The sequence below is a fragment of the Panthera uncia genome, chromosome D4, assembly GCF_023721935.1.
Source record: "Panthera uncia isolate 11264 chromosome D4, Puncia_PCG_1.0, whole genome shotgun sequence".
Classification (NCBI taxonomy): Eukaryota; Metazoa; Chordata; class Mammalia; order Carnivora; family Felidae; genus Panthera; species Panthera uncia.
The window spans coordinates 44886597-44893405 of NC_064807.1; positions in this window are offsets into that span (position 1 = coordinate 44886597).

Sequence of the window (6809 nt, forward strand, 5' to 3'; positions counted from 1 at the left end):
GTTCAGATCAACCCACGGGTTGAGAAAAAAAAATACCCAATGCCTGGATTTTATCTTGACCAATTAAATCAGCCTCTCTAGGGTTTGGGGAGGTGGGCCCAGGTAATCTTGAAAGACATCATCCTGTGATGCAAATGTGTAGGTAAATTTGGAGACCAACCATCTATATAGTGTTGAAGTCACCAAGAATGATATCAGGAGCAGTAACAGAAGGAAATGTAGTGAGTTGGTTGCTCAAATCTGCCATGCCTGAAGCAGAATGACTGGGTGGATAGGAAATAAAAGCAGTTTAGTGTCACCTCAAGGCAGCAGGGGTTTCTGAAAAAGAAGCACTGATGAGAAACAAGGAGAGCACCTGTTTTCCTATTCTCACCTCTAGGACCCAGAAATGTGGGACGGGGAAGCAAACACAGCCACCAACTGGAAGGGCTGCCGGTAAGCAGGATGCAGGGGGCAGATCCGGATCTGAGGGCAAGAACGTGAAGGTATTCAGGAGAGAGTCTGGGAAGAGGATTCAGAGAAGAGCGTGAAGGTAAAAGAGGTGTTGCTATTCAAGCTCTGAGTTCCAAAGGCCACACTGGAAAGGACTGCAGTTTGGGAAGGAACGGGAGGGTGGCTCAAATAATGGGCTTCACAGCAACGTATGGACTAGAGTGCCTGTGTTGACCTGAGAGGCTTGGACTTGTGGTGACTAAGGCCAATGAGAGTGTGAGACATGAGGATTAGTCCCATGGCCTCTTAGGGAAAGGCGGAAATGAATTCTGAGTACAGCTTCCTTCCTGGGATAGGGGGCTAAGGTAGTAGGTGATGACGAAACAGGTGGAGGAATTAGGTTGGTGGAGTTGTGGAAGGAAGGCTGTGTGTCTCTAAAGCCTTTTATGTTGAACTGGAGACAGCGTCAAAGAGGGTGGGAGAGTGGCGTCTGGGTGACCCAGTCAGTTAAGCATCTAATAGCTGGGAACCTGCTTGGGATTCTCTCTTGCTCACTCTCTCTCTCTCTCTCTCTCTGCTCCTCCCCTGAGCTTCTCTCTCTTTCTCTCCCTCCTTCTCTCAAAAATAAACTTAAAATAAAACCAGGTAGGAGAATAATCCTACAAAGAGTAAAGTATCAACCTCTCTTAAAATCTTTGACATAAACAGCTAAATGCTCTGAACCTCAGGACTTGAATTATATTGCAATGATCTGTTTATGTGCCTGTCTACAAGTAGGCTTTAAATTGCCCCAGCAAGATCTTTTTCTTATTTATCTTTTTACCTCCAGCACCTTAGCATAGTGCCTAGTACAGAAGAGGTACTTAATAAATGTTTGATGTACCGAAATGAAACGCTTAAAAAGCCAAAGACCAAGTCTTTCTGTGTCTAGAGTCAAGTAATCAAGTGAGACACAATATTTTGTTAGAATTTCTGGTTTGTAACCTTACCAAACTGGACCTCTTGCTAAGTACACTTACTTGTTTTTTTAAGTTTGTTTATTTATTTTTTGAGAGAGAGGGTGAGCAGGGAAAGGGCAGAGAGAGAGAAAAAGAGAGAGAGAGAAAGACAGAGAATCCCAAGCAGGTTCCATGCTGTCAGCACAGAGCCTGTTGCAGTGCTTGAACTCACGAACGCTGAGATCATGACCTGAGCTGATGTCAAGAGTCAGATGTTTAACTGACCGAGCCACCCAGGCGCCCCAATACACTTATATTTCTAACCACAAACAGCACTTTTATTTTTTTACTCATTAAAAGAATTAAATTAAAGTAGTTTCTGCCAGGAATTGGTGTCATGAAATATGTGTTTAAGTATTACATTAAGAAATCAATATTTCTAGCTTGCACTAAGTACATTAAGCATCCCTTAATTCAGGAGCATGAGCAGTGTGTGCACTTAAGATTAATTTTATGAAAAGAGAAGATAAAGTAGATCAGCCAAGCCAAAGAGACAGTGAGTCCTCAACATGGTCTTTAGTACTAAACTTTTTGCTGTATTTGGGGCACCGGTTTCTCCCTTTGTTTGGAGTTTGTGTCTGGAATCAGGACAAGCTAACACAGAGCAAAAGCAAAGAGACTCTACTCAAAGAATTAGCTATCTGTTCTCAGCTTCTTGTAGAATCCTGTTGTATTTCTCCCTTACTTGTAATATTGTATCTCAGAAATACAAATACTAGCTGTTTCATATAATGTGGTAATTTACTAGAATGTTATTTTTTTCTTTCTTTTTTTTTAGAGAGAGAGAAAGAGAAAGTGAGCGGGGAGAGAGGGCAATAGGGAAAGAGAAAGAGAGAGAGAATCTTAAACTGAGCGTGGAGCCCATGGTGGGGTTTGATCCCACGACCCTGGGATCATGACCTGAGGCAAAGTCAAGAGTCGGATGCTCAACCAACTGAGCCACCCACGTGTCCCTAGAATACCATTGTTTTAAAAATATTTCTTATGCTGTATGTCAAAATAAATCCCAAAGAATTTACGTGTGAGGGGAAAAAAAAGAAGAAAAATAGAAGAACAAGATAATTCTATCTTGATGCAACCCAGATGCAATAAAAAAAGATTCAAAGGAGGTGCGCCTGAGTGGCTCAGTCAGTTAAGCGTCCAACTTCAACTCAGGCCATGATTTCATGGTTCATGAGTTCGAGCCCTGCATTGAGCTCTATGCTGACAGCTCAGAGCTTGGAGTCTGCTTTGGATTCTGTGTCTCCCTCTCTCTTTCTGGCCCTTCCCTGCTCATGCTGTGTATGTGTGCGTTTCTCTCTCTCAAAAATAAATACATTTTTAAAAAAAATTTTAGAAAGATTCAAAGGAAAATATTCAAATATACAAAACTTTATGAAATCGCAAATATGTAAATCACAAAACAATAATAAAAAGGAAATTGTTTCTCATTAAATGTGAAGAAAAGAATTAATGTCCATATTCAAGCATATAAGAAAAATAATCCCAGCATGCCTAAGTGGCTCAGTCGGTTGGGTATCTGACTTTTGATTTCTGCTCAGGTCATGATCCCAGGGTCATGGGATTGAGCCCCATGTCCTACTTTGCACTGAGCATACAGCCTGTTTAGGATTCTCTCTCTCTCTCTTTCTCTGTCTCTCTCCTCCCTCTACCCCTCTCCCCTGTTTGCATTCTCTCTCTCTAAAAAAAGAAAAGAAAAGAAGAGAAAATAATCCCAATAGTTAAGTGTTCAAAGGATACAAGCAATGACCACATAGTAAGAGATATAAATTCTAAAAAAATAAACAGAAGATAACAATAAAAATATTAGTTTAATCCTATCAAATGAGCCAAACTGGATTAATAACAATCCACATCTAGTGAAGATGTGATACAAAGCATTCATACAGCATTTGCAATATTGTAATTTAGGGCAACCATTTTGGAGAGTTATATTAAAATGTCGTTATTTTAGGGGTGCCTGGGTGGCTCACTTGGTCAAGCGTCCAAGTTTGGCTCAGGTCATGATCTCAACAGTTCATGAGCTACAGCCCCATGTCAGGCTCTATGCTGACAGCTCAGAACCTGGAGCCTGCTTCAGATTTTGCGTGCCTCTCTCTCTGCCCCTCCCCTACTCATGCTGTCTCAGTCTCTGTAAAAATAAATAAATAAACTTTAAAAATAAATAAATAAACACTTTTTAAAAAATATGTAGAATTTGGACTAAGATTAAAAAGGATGAATATTTTAATGTAATTATTTCCAAATTAATAATAATAGTGACTAATATTTACAAAAGACTTCTTGGTGCCAAACACTGTTCTAAGTGCTTTATATATATTTTATCTAACATAATCCTCAAACTGCTCAATTAAGTGAGTACTATCAATATCTCCATCTTATGGGTGAGGAAATTGAAGCAAAAGAGGCTTAATAACTTTTTTCAAGGTCAGTCAGCTACAAAGGGACATGGTCAGAATTCAACTTGAGAATCTGGCCTCAGGATGACAAAACTATGAATTATTCTTCTTTTTCAAGTTGTCCTATACTATGGTTGAGATATTGCTTCTATGATTAACAGAGAAGGAGTTTTCCATAAACTTTTCCACCTAGAGAAAGCTAAAGGTATAGAAGGCAGATGTCTTTAGCTCTTTGCCAAACTCCATGGAGATTTCTCTCACTCTTTAATTATTATGTATTTAAAAGAAGCTGGGAAAACAAGGGCTCCATTCTTACTATCATTCCCAAAAGCCCAGTCTCTGTCCACTACAGCTTGATCCAGGGAGAGTTAATATAGCTGGCTCTCTGCTTTCTGGAACAATCAGCTCCCCTGTGCATGCTGGGGTAAAAATTACGTTCGTGTGTTCGCATTTACTTTGAACACTGCACTCGATTACAGGTGAATGGTTCCATGCTGGAGAAAGGGCAGCAATTAAATGATAGAAAATCATGTTTCCTGTGTGAAGAAATGCAGAGGAACAGGCTAGGAAAAAAGAAAAAAAGCATTACAACAATCGGTAATTTTTTTTTCACTTATCATGAATAAAATCCTGCAGGAAATTCTGCCTTGAGCCTTTTTGCCAGATGTCATAGCATTCTCTTTCTGCTTTCACCCAACGACCAAAGGTAAATCTGAGTGCCATCCTGCACACATACAGTTTAGATTCTTTTTGAGTGTATAATCCAGTGATTCCTCTTGCATAGTGTGAGACATGCAGGATGCGGTGAATTTTCAGCAGATTCAAAGTATGGATTCATCACTCGAAACTAGTCCTCTTCTCCAGCTCATTCAATATGAATCAGTATTATTATTATTATTATTATTATTTACTTTTAATATATTAAGGCTTAAATATTTCAGGGATTTTTCCTACAAGTCTTGGGCAATAACGAAAGGGATCTGAGACAGAAGAAGAAGGAAACAACAAAGACATAAGATTAATTTTCAGCTAAAATAAGCTCCACTCAATTACCTTTGGGGCAGAAATTGCTTTTATTCTCTGGGAGTGCTTGCAGCTGTTTGAACTTTGCTGATTTTTTTCCCCTGAGATTCTCATCTCGGCTACCTGGATAGTGCACAACATGTTCAGCAAGTTGTTCAGTAGGTAGGAGGAAGTCACTGATCTATCCTTCCTACTTTCCCAACTACCAAGCAAATCCACTTCAAGGTGAGACTCCAGAAATAACCTTCTGCATGAGTGACCAGCAGTTAGACAATGTGGCTTCTGGGATGGGATGATGTCACCAGCCAGGGTCTAAGCTTTGCAAATGCTTCTCAACTCTGCATAAGTCATTTCAACTATCGGTCTTGCTCTCTCCTAGTGGCCAGATGAGGGAAAAACAGTGATTGTAAACCATTTTAAGATTCAGAATCTTTTTTTTTTTCCTACGGAGGGCAAAACACTTAATTACATTAACTACCTTTAATGCTATACTGAGGGGGAAATTTTTATATATATGAAAAACTTTTATGTATATGTATTTAAAGAGGCCTCGCTGTGTTGTGAGAGAAATGTATACGTAATATGCATGGCATATATTATTTGATGCTGGTTGAGACTTCCCTTAAAAATTGCATCTTAAACTTATTTTTTAAAAAGTAAGTCTCTTTAGAAAGGGCATAAAGAAAAGATTCATTGAGGTGGAAGATATTTTATTTAAAAAAGTGTGATTTGGTATAAAATATATAACTGAATTTGTTCAAAGGTATAGGGAGGATTTCACAGCCATCAGTTTTAACAGCTGAAAATGCATTTTCTTTCGTCAGTGTGTTTGTTTTTCTTTTAAATGATCACGAAGTGAAATGAATGAGTGTCTCCTGCCTGGCACAGGAATGAAAATTTGCTTCTTTCAAGCTATGAGAGTTTCGCTAGGATTTAATTTCTTTGTAAAGTCGAAGGTTAGAATGTATTCACCTCTAGCTTCTCCTGTCCAGCTGTAAGATTCTATTAGTATCTCTTTTCTAGGAATGATTTCAAGGGCATTCTCAAAGAAAATTTTGGGGGAAAATGTACTCTTAGTTCCTTCCTTTCAAAGACTTGATTGTTTGAACCTACCCACAAGTCAGAATTCATTGCTGCTGCTTCTGGGCTTGTCACTCTGCTCCGAATTACAGTCATTTACTTGCAGATTGATTTTCTCTACCAGGTTATAAACCTACTTGAAGGCCAAAACTTGTGTCTTATTCATTCAAGTGTCCCCTTCCTCCAAGTATTTACAACAGCAATAGACTCCCTAAAAGCAGAGTAGAATTAGCAAGAACCTTGCACCTAATGGGTTTCCTACATTTGTTCAGTGACTATTGGATGTAACTCAGAAGCTGCAACTCAGTTTCACAGAGCTGGGCATAACTCAGTAGCACAGTTTCCTTCTTGTCTCCAGCCCATGATACCCAGACCAGCCTGTGTCCTGGTGCGGCAGTCAGATTGTTGTCTTACCCATTTATTTTCTCAGCACTTCATGAGTGCCGGGTACACCATTATCATCATTAACACACATAGTTCTCACTGCATTCCTAGTGCTTTACAAGTACTAACTCGAACTCTCACCCCACCTGCTATTCTCTTCGTTTTACAGCCAAGGAAACTGAGGCACAGAATGTGACAATATTCAACACCAAATAGTCTAGGGTCAGAGGCCACTTTTCTAGATCACAGTTCCTCCCACATGGAGTAGTGTTACTCTTTGGAAACAAAATTAAATCTAAGGGTCATTTCCTGGGTAATTGACCATTCTTCAGGATTCCTAATCCCTTTTGATGTATCTTTCAGTTGCTAATCAAATAGAAGAGCTCAGAGCCTGTTTTGCCAAGAAGGCAAAACATTATTAAAACAGCGGTGTTCAAAGAATCTAAACCCGCCTAGCTTTCTGAATTCATTTTCCCTTGATTCAGCCTTGGTG